The sequence below is a fragment of the Protopterus annectens genome, chromosome 6.part0 (genome assembly GCF_019279795.1).
Source record: "Protopterus annectens isolate FY-2018-M chromosome 6.part0, PAN1.0, whole genome shotgun sequence".
Classification (NCBI taxonomy): Eukaryota; Metazoa; Chordata; order Ceratodontiformes; family Protopteridae; genus Protopterus; species Protopterus annectens.
The window spans coordinates 315193434-315213061 of record NC_056737.1 but is presented as its reverse complement, the minus strand read 5'-3'; the positions used below and the strand labels follow the sequence as shown (position 1 = coordinate 315213061).

At 37.9% G+C, this 19628-nt stretch overlaps 1 protein-coding gene across 2 annotated transcripts in view; it reads left to right on the top strand.

The window, feature by feature from the left end:
- ZFYVE26 (zinc finger FYVE-type containing 26) overlaps nucleotides 1–19628 on the top strand; it is a 3506023-nt gene that overhangs the window by 2824096 nt on the left and 662299 nt on the right. The gene's annotated exons all lie outside the window — the stretch shown is intronic.

Sequence of the window (19628 nt, the reverse complement as noted above, 5' to 3'; positions counted from 1 at the left end):
TTCACAGAACAAAATAATCCAGGAAGTATAACCAGCTGTTCATCTCTTTCTCAGAATCCTGAAGAAGGTCACAAAGTAAGTAAGGTCACACTGTCTAAATGAATGTCTTTCTGCATTACCTTCTGTTATTCCACTAGTGTCACCATCTAAATCAAAACCATACTCTGTCAGGGCTCAAATTATATCCACAGCTTTCCTCCAGACTTTACTACTAGAAGAAATGTATGCTGTTGGAACTTGATCATCCTTGCATTCTTTTACGAAACATGACAGTTTAGATAGTTTGTCTAGAACTTAGCTTTGTTCAGAATCTCCATCACAAAGGCTTTTTGTCTTAGGCTAATCAAGTTGTTATAGGTTCATAGTTTTTTACTAGGCTAGTGACCCTTACAAGCCTAACCATGCACCCCATGGTTTGGGTCCAGACTTTCATGGGAATCTGTATGGCGAGGGGCATGTTAATAGGAAGGTAACTAAGGATTTGTAAAGGGGGTGGTGGTAGTTAGGGTAATGCTTTTCTTATTGACAGTCTCTGTCCATAAAGGACATGGGGAACAGACCAGGGGCAGTTTTATGATTTCCCATCCAGTTGTCAAGGTTTCATTTGAATGGGATCAGGGATGAACTCTGTTTTACATAGATGGGGAGTCAATTCCATAGTGTGGGGATCCTTTGGGACACATATCTGTCTCTCCAGCATGGTCTGTTTGTCTAAAGCAAAGTTCACATCCCTGCATTTAGTGTTTATCCTGCTGTTTGTTTTGCACATCTGCAAAAGATCCATCAGGGCTGGGTCTAAGTAAGCCCTGTAAACCAAGTAAAGATCCCCTCTCAGCAGGCTTTAGGAAACTGAATATAGAAGTAGAACATTTAGGCGATCAGTATAGGACAGGGTATTCATGCCATGAATTCACTTGGTGATAAACCATTGTGTTGCAAGTATCTGATTAGATGCATGCTAAAGGGGGTGTTGTTTTCAGTGATGGGTCTGCTAAGAGCAAAGTAGAATGGTACTCTAACTTCCTTGCACCTTGATGCCTGCCCTCGCCTGTAAGTTGGATGACAGAATGATTTTCTTATTATCTTAGTTACTTGATGGTGAAAGGCCAGATTGCTGTCTAAATATGTTTCCAGATCCCTTACTACTGGGTTGACTTTTACTACAGGGTCATTTTATTAATGGAGTAATTAACTTGGGTTGACAGATTTCCAAAGGGCATTATAAGGCATTTATTCACACTGGTGCCAATACATGGCCTAAAACTCAATCATTTGTCTGCTTTAAACCCACTTGCAAGATGTTAGTGTCTTGAGGGAATGTGTAATACTTCTCAGTTTACAATCATCTGCGAACTTGTTGAGCCAGAGGCCTTGAACATATTAGCCTTGACTTCTGAGAAGTGGATGCCAAACAGGAGCGGGCCCAGCTTGGAGTCCTGTGGTACTTCACTGGTGACTGATCTCTTGGTGGAGGTGATCTCACAGATCCTGAGTTCTTGGGACCTTTCTGTGAGCCAGACAGCAATCTAGCGAGTTTGTCAACAATGCCTGAGCGGGGTACTATATTGAATGCCTCAGCCAGGTCAAGATACATAGCATGCACTGTTTAAACCTCATCCATTGCCTTGGTGACCCACTCAAAGAAGTCTACTAGTTAAAGTAGGCATGACCTTCCCTTAACAAAGCCAAATTGGGATGGTTCTGGTGTATGTAAGTTGCCAATATCCTTGTTTATCATTTCCATGATAATTCATTCCATGGCTTTGCATATTAGGCTTTTGTGATGCCCGTGCACTGACCAGGTAATCAAGGAGCCTCAATCCTCACCACTTAACACCAGTGAGGGGCATCCACATTGAGAAGGATAACAAATACACACACAGTAAAGTACAGTTTCCCATAAGAGCCCACAGAGATCACAGTCAGTCTGGAGCTGGTTTATCCCTTTTTCTCCAGATCCCCAATAAGACTCCCTACTGGCACAGCTGTAGAGTGGGATCCTTAGTCAGGGTCCCAAGCCAAGTCCTCCTAGCACTCTCTCTTTCCAATTAGTGCTTCATATCCCTGCCCAAGTAGCTGAAACACACACACACACACACACACACACACACACACACACACACACACACACACACACACACTTTGAGATATGCTTTATATATACAGCCACTTAGACATTCCTGGGGAAGGCTGGCACAGGTTCGCTAGCTATGCCCCTTCTGTCCAGGCTATAAGGTAGTAATCACTGCCACCAGAACCCTTACTGATCGGCTACTAAAAAGGCCCTTACCAAAGGGTGTCCAATTACTACTGTGCAATATTATTATCCAAATGGTACGTGTGATTGAGCAGCAAGGCTTATTTGGAGTAGCTTTGTACAGTATCACTATATACATGCAGTGTACTCTAGAGCATAAGTTACCTTTACAAAAAACAGCCACAGTTGAAAGGTTTAAAAATATTTAATAAATAATAAAAACACAAGACAAATCTCCACCATTCAACACAGTGTTATTCAAGAGTTCAGAGATCGCAGGAAAATGCTTAAAATAATACAGTAGAATAGTTCTGACCTTAGTATAGAAAACATCTAGTCTAAACTTACTATGTTCTATTTCTTAAGAGAAACACTAAAGTCTAAGATCCTACTTGCATACAGACAGTAAAGCAAGTTCAGTTCTGAAGACAAATGCAAAGTGCTCTCTCTCTGTCTCTGAGAAAGTCCTTTAAATTGATAATACATCCTGCTTGACTCATTTTAGATTACATAATTATTAACAATTCTCTGGATTCCCAGGCTAACAGAAACTCTACATTAACATTTCTTAGTAAGCTTGCACCTGTTCAGGAAACTACAGCAGTTAAAGACATTATATATGTACAATCTAGTAAGTGACTCTAGTCTTAAAACAATAGAAAGAATCTGCTGGTTCAGACACCACGGCTCCGAGCCCTGAGAGCAAAACAGTCATACAATGCTTGACTTATCAGCTTTCTTACAGCAGAGTGCACTGTTACATTTTTTGCAGTTCAACATCTAATACAATCTTTTCACATTTAAGAGAACAAGCCTGTGGCTTATATTAATATTTACAAATGACAGAATTATCTACAAAATCCTATCTACCTAGGCTGGCAGCCTTCACATATATTCACAGCTTGCTTGACTAATGGGTCTGTAGTTCCCTTGGTCAGTTGATGGTCTGTGCTTGTTGAGGGGAATGCCTGTTGCAGTCCTCCATTCACTTGGAATGTAGCCTGTTTCAAGGCTGAAGTTGAGGAGTGCGTCAAGCGGTCCTGATAGGTCATGTTTTAGACTGTTTAGGAGGCAACCAGTTGTGGTGTCAGGACTCATGGAGGCAGTGTTCCTGGCTTAAGCAAGTGCTGCTAGCACCTGGTGCTTGTTGATAATGAGGGGAACTATACTGGAGGAGATTTCACCTGGTGGAGCTGGGGGAAGGGGTAGTGATGTAGTGGTGGGTGAAGATTGAGCTGAATTTATTATCCAATAGATTTGCTATATCACCTCATCAGTGAAGGTGGTACCATTCACCCCCAGTTTAGCCCATTGTGTGTGTTACCTCTAAAGTTCTGTTCATAACCTAAAAGGCCTTGTGATTGCCGTCAGCCTGCAAGACTAACCTGAACGCATAGTTGGCCTTGATGAAGTTAATTAGACCTCTTAGTTTCTTGTTTAGCTATATAAGAGAGCACTTGTCTTTAAGGGAGTTGCTCTTCCTGATTTTGACCATGAGTTTTCTTCCTTTATTATATATCCTGTTAAGGTGAGGATTCCTTAAGGTTGTTTTGGGTTTATTTCTGGTGGATATGGCAGCCTCTATGCTGCCATTCACGTGTTTGTGTAGGAATTATTTGAATAATTCTGTATAGGTAGCTGTGGTCTCAGGGTTAAGGATAGCCTTGAATTTTGATAAACTGTAGGCTGTAGTTTGCCTTTCAGTAGTTCCTAATTGTTACTGATTTAGCTGGATTTTATGGCTTGATTTTTACTTCAAATGATACAGCTTTGTGATCTGATCTCACTAGTGATGGTGGTTGTTGGGGGGTGCAATGCTCTCTCATGTTGGTGAGTATCAGATCCATTATGCTTAATCCCCTGTTTGGAGCATGCACTGACAGTGGAAATAAAGTCCAAGAAGCATTGTACTTTTGAGTTTGAGGCAGTGTATATTTCCCAGTCTATAGAGGGGTAGTTATTCACCCATGAATAGGGTGCTTGGTTGGATGATGAGCAACTCTAGTAGGTGTTAGTAAGAGTTGTGAGAGACTTGAGGCATAGATGGTGGCCTGTATGGTGAGGGATCTTATCGATGGTGACTTGGACATGGATGAGCTTCATGGTATCATCATGTTTAATAACCATCCTGGAGGCAAGTTTTTTACTAAGGTAGATTGAGACACCTCCACCTTTGGCCCTATTCTGTACAGTTGTTGGTCTAAATGTGTGAACAACATGGTAGCCTTGCACTGATAGAATACTTTCTATGACTTTAAACAAAGTCTTGGTCATGGCACAGACGTCTGCATTGTCCAGAGTGAGGAGGGCTTGAAGAGTGTTGAGTTGTTTGCTTAGGCTGTGAGGATTGAGCAGTAATACATAAAGGATGCTTAGAGACCTTTTACTACGTTGATAGTTTTGTCTTTTTAGCATCACCTAAAAAAAGGCTTTAAGGGGATGGATAAAGATTTAGCCATTATCCCAAATCCTAGCGATGACATCCTTGGCAAAGAAAAGTGGTCTTTTGACCATGTCCTCCCATGCTTGAGTGACACCAGAAACTAAGCCAATTGTTAAAATCACTCATTTTATGTTCATACTGTGCCATCATCTTTAGTGAAGGTAGAATGCTGCTGAACACGAGGCTCATATCTATCTGTGACAAATATTCTGAGAGATGCGTTGCATCTCTGGTCCTTTACTCCCAGGTGGACTATAATAGTGTCATATTGTTAATTTGAATGCAATAATTTGTGTGTGTGCATGATCTTGCTGATCCTGGCTCTATATAGGTAACTAACACTTATCCTCTCTTTGTATAACCTGGTGAGTGGGGCATCTGTGTATGGCACAATGGAGTCCCCAATGACAAGAGTATTAGGTAAAGTATATGCTTGCTTTATGGGCTTTGTTCTTGGGGGACTGTTGAGCGTAGGCTTATGTGAGATGTTTGGTGTTGCTTTTGGTATGTGCTTTAGTGATTGCTGAGGAACAGTGTTGCCATTAGATGGCTTTGGAGGTCTTGTGAGATATGGGAAGGTTTCTTCTAAGTGCCTCAGCATAAGACAGTCTTTGTGTGCAGTAAGTGATGTGTGTGAGATATGTAGTATGGGTATTCCTGACATCCTCTTTTGTATGTGAGATATTTGCCTCCAAGGAAGATGTGCATTTACATCTCTCCCATACTGTGTTATTTTCTTTAATTAACTGGTTGTCTGAGAATATGAGACAAATGCAAAATTGCCTTAGGATGCCTAAATCTACCAAGCTGGCCAGAGAGACATTTGGAAAATGTATAGCCATGTTGTCTGTTCCTGTAATAGGGTGGACTGCTTAAGATTAAGGATTGGGTTTTAATAGGGATCTGCAAGGGTAGTTTCTGGGGATAATGGCAAGATTGTAGTGCTAGCTTATGGTAGTGCTGTTTGGTACCCAAACTAGTTTCTAAGGATAAGGGCAAGATGTTATATAATGCTATGATATGGTAGTGCTATTTGATGTGCAAGTTAGCTACTCTAACCTCTTTTTTCCACACAAGTCCACACTCTTCAACAGGTTGTGGACCTAATCCTAACTTTGTATGGAAATAGTGTCTAGATGTTTGCTACTGTAAAGAGCATTACTAAATGCTGCTTCCCTGTGAGCAGCTCTGCACAAACATGCCTGATTTATATAGGAAAAAGGCTTGAAAACTGACTGCTATGCCCTCTAGCCAATACACAACCACACTTTGCACTTCCTGGAGTGCTTCCCATCTCAGAGACACCAGGTAAACACCTTCTGCCACAAAATGGATTATCCTGGAATTTCTTAGTCCAAAAGCACAGAAAAAGCAGTTCTCAAGTGCATATTGTACAAAAACAACTACCAAATAACCAATTCCCTGACTAGTTTGCCCATCCGGTAGGTGATTTGGATGCACACAGAACTAGAAAAGCCAACAAACAGAGAAATTACTATTTTTGCCACTGATTTAAATAAATGCTTTAAAATGCTCAAAAATAGTGATCTCAGACATCTATGGCTCTAAGCATGCAACAAAGTGTAGAAGATTTAGGATTTTTGCTTGGAAGTGTTTGCATAGGTATTTTTATACCCAAAGCAGAATCCAAAGAATTTTACCTCAGATAGATTGCAAATGTTGGAGGTATGATGGGGAAGAAAGAGGTAATTGGAAACTTATTTTTTGTGAGTGTAATGAGTTGGCGGACTTTAAAAATTGCCTGCAGACTACTCTGCCAGAAATGCTGGGTTAACAAATTGATGTAACCGAGGAAATTTTTTTTTAGCTGAAATACTGAATCGGAATTGCCTAGACATAGTAAGGCCTTGCTGAGTTTAATTCTGGTGGCTACCAAAAAGCAATTACTAAAAATTAGAAATAAAAGTTTCTACCAACCGTACTATAAGTAGTGAATATAGTAACAGATATAAAAGTACTGGAAGTGGGAATTAAATTACATAGCAAAATAAAATGGGAATTGTGGGAATAATACATGCAGAATAATCTTTCGGAGGAGGAATGAGGTTTAAAGTATGGAAGTAAATGAATGACATGTAATGTTTGATTGACAGTAACTGTATAGAAGATTATATGTGCTGTATAATGTTTGTAAATGAAAGTATGTCTGTATGGTTTATAAATGTATGATTGCCTATGTCATAAATGATAATTCAGTAAAGATGTTTCTTGTTGATCACTGTATAAAGCAGGTACAAGTGCCGTAAATCAAAGCAATATTCTTATTTTAGTTTTAAGGCTCTGGATGCATTTGAAATGCTTGAAAGCATTGCGGAGTTCTCTGAAAATGAACATGCTAGGGATTTTGTCCCTCAATTCCAATGTCCAAACAAGACCAGCATAAATATGTAATTTACCTCTTTACCAGAATGTTAGATTTAATGGGCAGCACTAAAACCTCATGGCCACCTAAACCCTAACCCCTTTCAAATTGTCATATGTGGATGGATGTAGAAAGACACCAGAGGTCTGGCTTTCAGCTTCAAATATTCTTGGAGATAGACTATTATATCTTATTTGATGCCATCAGTTTATAGGACAAATGCTCATATGTTCATGTTATTTGATCTGGAAATTCATAGGATAACAAGGGCTTATGGGATAGAGGAGGAGCTTGAGCTAGCAAAACTTTTTTGCCTTGAAGAAAGGTGCCAAGGCAACAAGTCCATCAGCAGATGTTGGCTAAAGCTGATATTCTCATAAGTATATAGCTTACATTTATAGCTGAATGTGGTGCAGTTGTGGCTAAACTCCCAAGTGCAGGTCAAGATGGAAGCCTTTTAGGGAAGTAAGCTGCACTGCCCTTTGAACAGGTTCAGACATCTTCAACAGGCAAATAATGGCCCTCAAATCAAGGTCCAGAGATTTCAAAATATTAGAGACTGCTCCAAGGGTGATATTTAATGCCCAAGAAGGAAGTAATTTGGTTAAAGTGCTCCATGTGTTTAGTAGCTTGTGGAAGCATGACATATGAAAAGTCTCATACTGCTGAAGTTTTATTTTTATTTTATCTTCTTTTTTATTGACTCGGTTAATCCCACTAGGCCAGTCTGAGAACTTCCTGTATTTTAAGTCGCTAGGCAATGTCAGAGGGCTGCTGCTGAGGCTTGAGGTAACTTTGATGATGAAAAGATACAGTTCTGTTGCAAAAAACATAGATGATTTTGAAGTGGAAATAAAGCTGTTTCTGTTGAAAATGATTATACAGAAGTCATGGTTGTGGCTTCAGTAGCCAGTCATAATGTCAGTAATGGAGGCAAATTAACCTGGAGAAGGTGATGTGATGTAGTAGAGTGTAGCATTTGAATGCGTGGAGTGTTAGAAAACATTAATGGAGATAAAAACAGAAGAAGTAAATTGTGAAATGGAGATGGTGAATAGCAGAGATGAAGAGGGAGGGTATACATCTTGTGGAGCAGCAAGCATTAAGGGTGTGCTGTATAGGAAAGCTGCAAACAATTTTGAGATAGAGCATGTTAAAGAGTAAAATAAAGAAGGAAGTTTGCTCTTTAAAGGAATCACATAATAAATTGTAGCAGCAGGTATAATATAATTAAGTGAATATGAAACAAAAGTCAGCATTTAGAAGAAGACCAGTGGTAAGAGTTGAGCTGTAAAAGAAAGTAAAATCCATTGAAAGATAATTTATTTTTCACAATATTATTATTAAGCAAAGGAGAGTACTTCCAAGATGGCTGCACAGTGATCAATAGCAAACTTCAGCTATCCCTTTGTGAAAAAAAACTGAAAGGTATGGACCAGGAACTCTGCCACTTTTAATAATTTAAGTTACTGGATAGTAAGTAGTCTGCTTGGATGCCAAGAAAGAAGAAACTTCGAGATCCTGAGGGAAAATCAACTAGAAAAGTTGAAGAGAAAACACTGACCGGGAAGAATCCTGGAGCTGTTCAGCAAAAAGTGGTTCAAGCTCCAGCTTTTGTGCAAGGCATGGCTTCCAATAACCTAGCGGAAAAAATAAGTCAAATGTGTATAGAGTTCATTAAATATTGAAGTTCGAGTCAAATAAGAAAAGACTGGAAAAACGGAAGAAGCTTTAAGAAGATATTCAGATGAAATGACAAAACTACAAAAATCAGAGGTTAAAATAAAGAAAAGGCTGGCTGAGCATGAGACTGCTTAAGAAGAGATGTTTCAAAAAATAATAGAATTCGAGAACAGAGCTCACAGGGAAAACCTGAGGTTTTCTGCCGTACCAGGAAAAAAAATGGAAGGAAGAGATTATATTAATTTTATGCAGGCTCAAATAAGCAACTGGACAGCTATTTCACAGCAGGATTTGTTAATTGAAAGGGCACATTGTGTGTATTTTCCAACCTTGCCATGAGAAAGCAGCCAAGATCTCTATTAATAAAGATGCAATCTTACCAGCAGAAAGAGCCGATCCTGACAAAACTGTGGCAGAAGGGCAAAGAGTTAAAAGGTGGAGACAGTAGAGTGTTTGTGGAAAATGATTGTTCACTGTACATCAATCAGAGGAGAATCAAATTTATTCCAGCAGTTGAGGAATGTGAGGAGGCACGTTAGTGTTCAGAATATTTTTTCCTGGAGGATCAAAGCAATTTTTGATGCATAACAAGCTAAGGAGGAATACTGAAGTTTGTCCAACAAAAAGTGAACCATCAAGAAGAAGGGGGACTCTGTTTCTCATACCTCTGATAATAAAGCTCATAGAGAGACTTTGCCAGTAAAACCTTTTCCCATGTTCCAAAGGAAAATGCTTGAGAGATGGACACAAGTACAGAAGTTGACTAGAAGAATCAGAGTAAATTGGAATTAAACCTGAGTCTGGAGTTGGGGGAAGGAGATGAACAGGAAAAAAAAACAATGTGGAAACTAGTGAGTAACTGTAAGATTGCAAAGCATCAGTTGCTTTTGTGAAATATAGCTGCACAAGAAAGAGTGGAGGGAATGGACTTTTGTTGAGTTTGTCAAACTTGTGGGGGACTAAAATACATTTGCCTCACTTCTTGTCATTAATGTTTGGAACGATACTAAAGGGAAGAAGAAAGAAGATAACTGTAAGTAAAACAATTTCTGTTCATAACAATGTTTTTATAAAACTTTTCATGATATAAATTACATTTTATAGAGTAAAGTATTTTCATTTATTGTATGTGATAATGAACTAAAGTAAACACATTTTGTTTATTTTATTTTTAGTATTAAGAAATGTAGGCATTACAATGCAAAAAGAGGGGGAAAAGGCTGGACAAAAGCATGATTAAGTTAATAGCCTATAATCTTGGGTTGTTGATGTGTGGGATGGGATGCAAAAGTACACAGATCATAATATGTGTAGATTTTATATATTTTCTTTTACGTTTGCATAGGTGAATGCCTTGATTAAAATGACTGGTTTTAGTCTAATAACAAGTTTAAGTAGAAACACGTAAAAAGAGAAAATTGAATGTACTGAAAAAGTTTTCCTTTAGCAGTACATGTTCAGCATGACTATAGGAGCATGCAGCTGAGAGCTACATTGTTTTTCTTTTTTTCATGTTTCCATGGAGATGAGCTGATTATAAGGGAATAAAAAGCTACAGCACTGGCTTCTTTAAGGCTAAAAGTTAATGTTTTCTGAAAACGTAGGTTGTTTTTCATATCTGAGTGAGGAATAAAGATTCAAAAAAGAGATAGCTATTAGTGCAACTAGGAGCACAGACAATAGCATACATCTTAGCATGGATAACCTAAAATATAGGTCAGATGGCACCTGTGTCTGCAGCTGTTTAGGACAGTTGTTCCCACTAGGAGGTTTAACTTCATTATGTGTAGGTGTACATAGTTTTGTGTGTTTGTGTTAACATTTAAATGTGATGTAAGTTCAAATGGAGATGACAAGAAACAACTGTATCAAAAGATGGACCTGCCAAACAGTGGGTGCATGTATCACAAAAGCTAGAAGAAGACATATGAAAAAGCTGCCATATATAATAGGTGGGAGTCCCTTATCATAATGGCGGCATTTTCCATATTACCATAAAATGAGAATGGTCGCATAAATATAATCAAAAAAGATAGAACACTGAATTATGTTAAGAAATTCAGAATGCAATTAGCAATGCTTCGAGACACCTTTGAAAAGAGCTCAGCATGTGAATTTGATAAAGAAAGGATTTCAGGACAGATATTCAGCAGATCATCAGGGACAGAGGGAAAAGGAGGGTACTTGTATTAATTGCTAGAGGAGGCCCAGTAGTGATAGAAGAAGAAAAAAAAGATGATAATGGTAACTTTATGATAGTAAGGGGCTATTGGCAAGAGAAGAGGATTATGCTGGCATCTGTAATTCTGCCTAAAATTTCTGTTATAAAGCTCAAAGAAGATGTTGGGAGAAATCGTTTTCAGCAGGGACTATTACAGGTGAGAACTGAAATTTGATCTGCAACAGTGAGGATGTATCTGAGGGAGGAGTAGAAGGGACGATTTAACCAAAAACTATAGATTTATGAAGATATTTATGAAAATGGTATGGAAGACATGAATTCAGCAGTAGGAAGTCTTGAGAGAATTTACATATTATCCCCCAAGGTACAATAACTGGTATAGACTAGGCAGAAGTTATATTTCACAGGAGTAAGCATATTTGATTGAGAGCTTTGACATGCATCCGTTAACCATTTCAGATCATGTGCCAATAACCAAAATAGAAATACAGGATAATGAAGTAAAAATGAGACATTGTCTCCTTCCCACCTTCCTATTAAAAAGAGATAAATTTAAGGAATGGGGAGTGAAATTATTTGGTAGTTATTAGGGAAGATAAAGTTCTTCATGCTTATACTCTTATCAATCCTAGATAGGGAAGGTATTCTCTAGCCTGCAGTCCAAATGTCTTTTTGTCTTCTTCCCATTCTTTTACCTTTCCCTGTCTTATTATTTCTTCCCAATACCTTGGTTCCTTTGCCAGCCCCCTGTTGCCTATTCTGTATACCCCTAATTGCAGTCATCCCTATAGGCAGAATCTCCTTTCCCATGTTGGTTAGTTCTTAGTATACTTTTTGCTATTTTATGACTATAATATTTTGTATTACTTTTATTCTTCGTAAGGATCTGCATCCAAAATCCCACTCTTTCCTAACTGTTGAATTACATCCCCACCGCTTCATCATCATCCCTTTCTACTTTGAATTGTAGCTTTCTGTGTGGTTATGTACAAGAAGCCTATCTGTGTAGCTCTAAAGTATCCCTTCAAATCAGATAATTCTAAAAACATCCTTGTTCTATTGGAAGGGTCGTCTTATCTCACTTGACTCTTGACCTCTTCCTCTTACAGATTAAATCCTCCGAATCTATTAGTTACTATCCACACCTTCTCATCTGGTTGATAAAAATATGCCTGAGCTGTGTGTGAAACTATAGTGACTAAAAACAATTTTACTACTTGTATCTTGCTTTTCATATCCATAGTCAAGAGCTTCCAGTTTTTATATTATCTTTTGTCTTGTCTTTTCCTACATATCCTTAGCTGCCATAACAAAATCCTCTTTAACACACAATCCTAAATACTTAAGTCCCCATAAGCATGGGTATTACTGAACCTATGCAAGAGGTAAAAATGTTCTTAGTGTCCCTAGTGTTGTACACAGGTCAAACATTCTTTTATCAACCTGAGAAGTTATGGTCAGTAATTAAATTGTACACCAGAGGAAGGTCAAATGGGATAAATTAGTTCTTCCCTTGGAACAGTGGAAGATTAGGGATGCCATACTTGAAGGCCACTCAGTTGATTTTTGCTTGTGTAACACAAGCAGAATGCTATGGATCCTAATGGGAAAATAGATTCTTAGCTCTAGTGAGGAATACCAGAGATAGAAAATATTCTGTTTAACATAAGAACTTGTGGAGACTTTATCACACAGAACATTACATTTATAAGGTGGCAGAAAGTATTTCATGAGCAAAACAAGTAAATGATTGGAGAAAAGAAATCCTGCCCATTGGGATACATGCAGTTATGGACTGCATAGACCGATGAGTTGGCTGAAAGCAACTGCAGAAAAATTAGAGAGAACCAATGTACTGTGAACAGATTTACAGGGGGAAGGTAGTGAGTCTGAAGGAGCTAAACAGGTGTTTGATTTGTATACCAGAGGATGACTACCACATCAAGGATTGATAGCAGAATACAGACAAAGAGACAGGGAGAGAAAGGCACAAATTGAAATAGAATAATCAGTAGGAGATGCAAAATATTCCATGGTAACTAAAAAAATCAGAGGAGTTCAGGATGGACAAACTGCAAATGAACAATGGCAGGAAATTTGTAGCTATTTAGGTGCCCTGCAAAATCCAACAATTCAGAATATTTTCCTGAAGGTGTCTACATGGGTATTTTTGCACCTCAAGTACACCACATAAGATTTTCTTTTTGAAATGGGGGATAAACTTTGGAGATGTGAGAGGAAAGTGAGAGAAAACTGGGAATGTGTTTTTTGGAAGTGTTCAGAGTTGAATGATTTTAAAATTTCTATACAGAATGTCCTGGTACAATTACTGAATAAACAGGTAGTCATAAATAAGGAAATGATGTTAAGTTAGAGCCTGACATTAGAAGCAACAAGGCATAATAAGGCTGTGTTAAGTTTACTGATGGCAGCCAGAAAACATTAATAGAAAATGAAGTTCAAAATCTAAATCATTATTGAGAGATATATTGAATATTATGAAAAATGTACAGGTGAAGGATATGTGATTTGGGTGGGAAGATAAAATCTATTTAAATAAATGACATTTGCTAGAACAGTATATGAAACGTATGAATGTAGCAGTAGATGAGGATGGCCTAAAGGGAATAGACAGATGAGACTGTAAAGTGTTGCTAAAAACTGTGACAGTAAGCATTCAAAATGAGTTGTTAATCAAAAAATCTTGTATGAAGTTTGTACAAGTATTCATGTTACATTTTTTGTGGGAAATTTAAATTTGTTAAAACACAACAAACGCACGTTGGTGGAAACCTATCTTTCTGACTCTAGAGAGAACCTTCTTATCTTACATTGGGCCATTAAGCACAATCCTCATTTTACAACAGTGAACCTTCCAGGACTGCAGAACAGAATTGTATACTTATTCAGCAGACAAATAACTCCAGCTCATGAATGGAAACCTGATCCTGATACCTTTTAGAACTTGTCAAAGAAGTGAAACAAGCTACAAGTAGACCTGATTGTCTCTTATCAATCAGCCTCAAACTTTATTCCTTGCTTTCTCATTGGACGGGAGTGTAGATGGCTTCATTTGCATTGACTCAGGATCTACTTTGACTTTTCACCATTTCATCCAATTCAAAATGTACCACTCAAATCAAAGCAGGACAGAACCAATATTATTTTAATAGTTTTTTCTAGCCAAAGCAACCATAGTTTTATTTGTCAACAAAGTTAGTCATGCCTCTTCCTTGTACCTTGTACCTTGTTTCTACACAAGTCTCGACAAACTCAGCAGTGAGAAAAGTACTGTAAGCCTCAAGACTATGTGCCCTACTTCAGAGGATAGAATTTTAATATCTAAAATTAGCTACTTTTCTGATTTAGTCCTAAACATGTAAAGGATGCTGCAAGCCCCATAATATAAAATCTTCTGGAAAGCTATTTGTTGTGGACTGCCAACAAGGGACTGGACCCCTTGATCTGTTCAATTCTTAAAATGCATTATTACTTACGTATTTGTTTGAATACATCCTAGTGTATTCTTCCATCAGAGTACATGTCTCTGCCTTTTTTAACTTGTGTGCCAACCTTTGTACAAGTAACAGGCAGTGTACCTGTTGAAGCATTCTTAAAAGGTGCCCTTGATTTAAGGCTGCAAAAATACATATTTTCCATCCTGGTATTTAAACTAAATTCCTTCAATATCAGAGGGAAGGATTTAGGAATTTGCTTTTGTTAGTCACCTTCCACAATCTTCTACAATGAAAACGTGCACTCACAACACTAGCTCACTTCACTAACTGGCATAATATTCCCACATTATATCCCACCTCCATCACACACACACACACACATGCATTACATCACAAAACCCTCTCTCTCTCCCCCTATCTCTCTCTTCTTCTCTGTACCAGTATGCATACTCATCTGTTCTGTTGTAGATATATTAAAATTAAGAATATCACTTTATCAGGAGTATTGAAAATCAGATATAAATACAGATGGCTCCATACCCCTACTCACTCCACCTCTGTCATAGCACTTAGTGAAGATATTCACCCTAACTCCATACCCACACATCAACTACCCACCATGGCCAACCCATTACTTTCTAATACTCCCAATACAATTTTCCCATCAGGTAATGAAACTAACCAAATTATTTTCAATGTTAACCTCAGAAGCATCTGCAACAAAATTCATGATATTCATGCATGTCTAGATTTTTTACTCCCCAGACATTTTAATTGCCACTGAAACTTTGCTAAAAGAGGAAATAATTGACAATGAAATTATTCCTCCAGGTTTTAACATACTCAGAATAGACAGAAATCTTAAAAGAGCAGCTGGTATTACTATTATTTATTAAAACAGCTTAGAAGTAGCTCCAGCCCATCTAAATATCCCCAAATTTAATAATGCTGAACTTCTGATTGCATACCTAAGAATCATCCAAAAGAAATCTGTATGTATCTCAGCAGTATACATCCCACCAGGCAACAGCATTACAACAGCTGATCATATCCTACACTGGATATTTGGCAACATCCTCTAGGAGACCTTCATCTTAGGTGACAGGTGACCTTAAATATAGATTGACAGTCCATAAACAGCAACAACCCCAAGGACTCTATTCACATATCTGGCTTCACCCAACAAATAAGCTCCACCACCAGATTAAAAAAAAAAAACACAATAATAGGCAGTTCACACTGGACTGGATATCGACAAACCCTATAATGTAAAATCTTCTGGTTGCTTACCAGATACTCTAAGTGATCACCTCCCAACCTATGTAGTTAGACAATATGGTTCCCCCAAACAAGCAATCTATAGACAAGTACTCCGTTTAACCAAATGTGACAAAGTCACATTTATTACAGCCGTGTCCCACTACAACTGGAATGTATTAAGAGTAATGCCCCTAGATGACGCAGTTACTCACTTCAGTTACACCTTACTAAAAATACTAAATGATTTAGCACTAATTAGGACAAGAAGGGTAAAATCTAACACAGTGCCATAGCTGATATAAGAGACCAAACAGCTCATGCTGCAAAGAGGTAAAGCATGGAAAGAATGGTATAAGAATAAAACACAACATACCTACTAACATTTTAGATATCTCAGAAACTATACCAAGATCCTTGTTAAATCTAACAAGAAAACATACTACAGTAATCTCCAAAAAAGCACCAAAACAACCCCTAGCAATGTTGGTCCTCTGTAAATAAACTGTTACACCTCAGCCATACCACTACACCCTGTTCTTCTACTTAAAACAACAGAGAGTCCATTGCCACTCAGTTCAACACTTATTTTGTCCAGTTAGTTATATCGCTAATCAATGACTACCTCACTTCATCTGTCCTCAAAAGCAACATACTGTCATTTAGTTTTCAGCCTACCCCAACATCAAACAAAAATTAAAAGTAACAACCTTAGCTGCCAATAACCTTCCCACTGAGTTCCTCAAAGTTAAGTGCAGAAGCACTAGCCTCCCCCGTGTCTCCATTCTAATCAACCAGTCAGTAACAGAAAAATATGTCCCATCCAGATGGAAAAAGTCCATTACTATACCCCTTAAAGGAGGTACTTCAGCAGAGTTAACAAACTATATACCTGTTGCTGTCCTATCACCTCTCTAAAATCCTCTAGAAATGTATTCATTTTCTGCTTATGAAATATGTAATCAACCACAACCTCCTGTCCAACACCAAGCACAGTTTCAGGCCGAGCCACAGTACTACTACTGCCCTCCTCAACTTAACTAACAAAGTAAACCAATACAGAAATGACTTTTCACTGACCTTTCCAAAGCATTTGACATAGTGTCTCACCAAAGGAATCCCCTCTGAACTTGCAACACTAGGTCTCAACCATCCCTCTCCTGGTTTCACAGTTGTTTATGCAGTCATCAGCAGGCAACTAAATGCAACAAAACCTTTCAGCAAACTCTGTTCGTGCTCCCCAAGGGTCAGTACTCGGCCCCCTTATATTTAATTTTTTCATAAATAAATTTCATACTGCTACAACACTTGCCATTCTTGTACAACATGCTGATGATTCAACCTTTATCTGCTGTACCTCATCCATAACAAAGTTATAGGAAATCACTTAAAAATGTTTCCGTGATGTTGAAATATGGCTAAAAAATTCCATCTCCTTGGTTATGCTGTTTACTCCAAAACAACATCTTAACCAGAAACACACATTTCATGTTACTTCAGGTAATAACACAAAAGTAGAAGTCATAATCCAAACTAAAGTACTTGGAGTCATACTAGCTGACAACCTTACATTTGGTCATCACATACTTCATTCCATCAAGAAAACTCACCAAAAACTTGTCACTCTCTACAGGGCTAAACTCTACCTGACAGATCAAACCAGGATTACCTTAGCAGCCACATACCTCCTTCTTTCTCTATAGTATGCTTCCCCTATTCTTACAAATACCAACACCACATATAAAATCTAAACTAGCCTCCTGCTTCTACAAAATAGCTAAATTTGCAACCAGCCAACCAACCTTATAAAACAAGCCACCTTTCTTGCAGTAAAACAATTAAAACTGACTGAACTCCCAAAGCAGTTGGCATACTCTCAACTAATCATTGCCCACAACTTAATGTACTCTCCAAACAAATGGCTAGCATTACAAAATACTCTACTGTACTATTCACCCACTCGAGACCTTCACTCTAATAATAAACGCTTTTACTATGTATCAGTAAGACATTCAACACTGCTGGAGGCTGTGCCTACTCATTGTGTCAAAACTCTGGAATGAAATCTCCACACAGTTAAAACAGATAGAAAACTTAAATAGTGTCTAAACATTGCTTAAACAGCACTTACTCCAAAGATGGCTCTGTTCTTCTTGCTCACCTGGCTAACTTTACTTCAGTTACTTTTCTCCAGCTCTTACAACCACATTGTTTCCCAGTCTTTTTGTACCTTATCTCTCCTCCACATGATACACTTATTTCCTAAACTCTTACTTTTCCTCCTCCTGTCGCATCCTACCAACTACAGTTCTTTGTCAGTCAATTTATCTTATTTACCTTCTTATTTCCATATCTTTTCCTTTCATATATTTTTTAACAACAAACATCTTTATTAAATTATCGCATATGGCACAGGCAGTCTTACATTTATATAAATGAAAAACAAACATTGACACCACTTTAGTTGCAAATATTAAGCATCGCAGACACCATTGAAACAACAAACATTATGCATCACTTATAATCTAACCATTCATTGTCAGTTAAGCATTGTACAGTTCATTCAAATCTTGACTTCTTTTAAACCTTGTTCCTTGTCTGCATATATTGTTCCCACAATTCCCATTTTTTTCTGTGTAGTTTGCTCCTTCCCTTTTTTAAAGATCCCAATCCTAATTCCAATTATTTTCTCTCTCTTACTATATCCACTACTTCTAGTAAAGTTGGTTTATACTTAGATTAACATTTTCTAGTAGTTGCTTTGTTGGCAGCCACTATAATTAGACCCAGCGAAGCCTTGCCATGTCTAGGCAATTCCGATTCTGTATCATAGCTCAGAAAAGTCATCTCCCCAGTCAATCCAATCTGCTCACCCAGTATCCCTGACAAAACAGCCCTTTCCTATCTCTCATCATTTTGTAAGCTACATTCCGCTTGTCATCTGTAAATTATTAATAAAGTCAAAAACACCCCAGTTTGATCTTTTCCCTGTAGCCTAGCTATACATTGTCATTGTATGTTGTCTTTCTATTCAGTAATTAGCCAATTAAAAAGCTGTGTTCATGTAAGAAATATTTAAACAAAATTAAAAATCATGTGAATAAGCTCCTGTATAGATGGTTTCCCTGCAATTACAAATGTACATAATGTGTAACTTAAATGTGGAGCTTTTCTCCCTGGGCTTCTGCTGAAAATGATTTTACATAGTTGGACTTTTCCTAATCAACAAAGACACATAAATTAAATAGTGTTTGGTGTACTAATCCTTCTTTTATGACTGTTGTTTCTGCAGTCACTTTAAATCGGACCATCTGTCTACCCATCATTTGCCCTAAATACCCAGGTAAGGGGGCATCTTTTACATAAGCTTGATCTGCACAAGCACAATGACTAATCATGCCTTCAAAAACAGATCAGTTGCTTTTTTTAAAGAAATATTTTGCCAGTAATTAAACAATGTTTGCTTTGTGCATTGCCTTCTGCTGTGGCCTGTACAAAGAACCTTTACAAAGTGTTCTAAAAGCAGCTTACTGTACTAGTGTTTCTGCACCACAATATATTTTGGAGATTGCTATATGGACTGATGCCCAAATGTTTACTAAACAGTGTAAGTTGGAAGCCCGATCTAGAGGTGAGACAAGTTTTTGTCAGTGCTACAAGGCACACTGCAGATGTCCACCTACTGGGGTATGACATGATTTACAAAGGTAGGCTGTGGAAGATACTTAACATAAATCAGATCTTCAAGGAGACATCAGTGTAACAGAAACACTTCCCTGCCTCCCTTAATCCTCCAGTTGGGAATTTTACATAGGTGCTGTCCTGAGTTCGAAGGCATTTCTCACTTGAGTCATTTTTATTAATGATAAGTGTTAGCACAAATGCTGCTATGCCACCTACAAAAAAAACATATCCCTGCAAGTCAGCTTAGCTCAAAATTTTAAAGTGGGAATACTGCAGCATTT